The following is a 2,397-nucleotide window of genomic DNA, read 5'->3' on the forward strand; positions in this document are numbered from 1 at the left end:
AAATGTTCTATAAATGCTTTTATATGCTTTCAAAGGGGGGGGGGGGATACAAGTAAAGCACACGAATATCATCGTGTGTTATATAAAGAATTATTATATGCTTTTATTTAACCAAATCATATGTGATTTATAAACTTTATAGGGAACTCTCGTATATAAAATATGTTACAATAGCATTCCATCTTTTGAAATATAAGTTATTGTAATGCATGTATAAACTAAACATTTTCTTAGATTATATGTATATTTGTCTATCTTAGGCTCTACAAAAATCTATACTTTCATAACAAGTGATTCATTTTCTAGGTATTTCTAAACAAACGAGACACACTTTTAGAAAACTATAATAGGTATAGTTTTATGAGGATATTGCTAACTTTTACATACTAGAAACACGATTTTCAAGAAGTCACTTTCATATACAAGAACAAATGAAACATTTTAACACGTAAATCTGTTTTTATACCACGGTTTGTGAGACATTAACTTCACGTACGTTCGAGTACACATTTTAAGTCCTGTATTATATACCAGAATCCCTTGGAGGGGGAGCATGGTGTTTGTGTATAGATCTATACGGGCTTGACAACCCCCTCCTTGACTGTTAGCTACAGTCCATCATTTGGGGTGACAAACGTCATAACATTCCAACGCCTGAAGAACGTTGTGTATAGGCATTTCGAGTCAATAGTATGGTTATAAAACTCACATGGGGTATTAAAAATACATTGATTTACGAGGTTTTCAAACACGTTGGTTATTTTACACTTACATACATTTTTTTTAGAAACAAACATTGGTCTTGAGAGAAGGCTACTTTTATACTAGTAGAAAATATAGGATTTTCTAGAAACAAACAAACAAGGACAAAACATTTCATTTCATACAAACATTGTCATTTAATACTTATGAAACTCACCAGCTTAAATGTTGATCTACTCTTTCAAAATTACTTGTATGTCCCAGGGATTCAGTAATTTCAGGTATCAATATGCTTTTGAATAAGGGATGCTGCGGCGCCAGTTTAATCTCATATTTTGACATTATATTGTAATTGGTTTTGAACATGTAACTTTTGACAAATGTAAACTTTCAATTATATATATGATGGTTGTATTGCTTTCTTTACTATGTATTCATTTGTTACGTTACCACATGAAGTCATCCGCCCCCGAACGTTTCTGCCGTTCAGGTTTGGGGGTGTGACACAAATGAAGGACTATTGAATATCTATATAGAAGGAGAACTCGTCGAGTCAATGCCTAACTTGACGAGTAGGGACGGGAGTGAGGACAATCAACTGGATAGGCACTCGACGAGTTAGCGAGCCAACTCGGCGAGTCGGGTCAACTGGAAGTTGACTTTGACTTTGACTTTTGACTTGGTCAGGAGAAAAATGGTCATTTTACCCTAAGGACAATTAGCAGTGTTTGATTGAGTGTTTTGTGGGGATTACAGCCGGAGGATTTCCGGAGCAACAGCAACAGACAGACAGTTCCCATGCAGATCAGCAGCTGCTTCAAGGTGAGTTACCTTCCAGTAGCGGTGGGTCTACGGCCACAGTGCCGGCCCACCAGTAGGAGTTGTGTGTTAGATTATTGTCTTAGTGATATCATCTAGGTTTGCTACTACCTAATATGTTATATGCTAGCTTGATATGTTATAGTAGTAGAGTTCGGTTGTTAGGACCGAAGGGTAGTCAGAGACCCCAGATACGTCTGACAGTATGTGATGTTATGATTATATGCTAGCTTGATCTGTTATATGTGTTAGGGGTAGTAGGAGGGGAACAGTCCCCGAGTTCGATTGTTAGGACCGAAGGGTGGTCGGCACCCCAGAATGGCCGCACGGGTAGGACGGCACCCCAGAATGGCCGCATGGGTAGGTCGGCACCCTAGAATGGCCGTACCGGGTAGGTCGGGCACCCCAGAAATGCCTGACAAGTATTGTATGTTATATGATTGTATGGTATGTGGTACGGTGGGGGAACTCACTAAGCTTTGTGCTTACAGTTTTCAGTTTTGGTTTCAGGTACCTCTTCATCGAAGGGGAAGGAGCTGGCGTGGTAGCGGCACATCATACACATACACTATTTTCCGCCTTACGAGATTGTTTTGGGATTTGTACTCTGACATTTAGTTGATTTCGTATTTTGGTTTTCAAACACGATATATTATTGTGAAATGATTTAATCAGACAATGTTTTCCAAAGTATTGATTTAAAAATGAAATTTTTTGGACGTGAAAATTGGGTTGTTACAAGTTGGTAGCCTGGTTTGAGGGATTCGGACACACCTTCGGGGGTGTTTGGACTCAAACCCCGGGATTAAAAGACTTTACAAAGGAAATGACTTTCTAAAAGATAAGATAAAAGAGTTTTGAGAAGGAACAAGTGTG

The sequence above is a fragment of the Lactuca sativa genome, chromosome 8 (assembly GCF_002870075.4).
Source record: "Lactuca sativa cultivar Salinas chromosome 8, Lsat_Salinas_v11, whole genome shotgun sequence".
Classification (NCBI taxonomy): domain Eukaryota; kingdom Viridiplantae; phylum Streptophyta; class Magnoliopsida; order Asterales; family Asteraceae; genus Lactuca; species Lactuca sativa.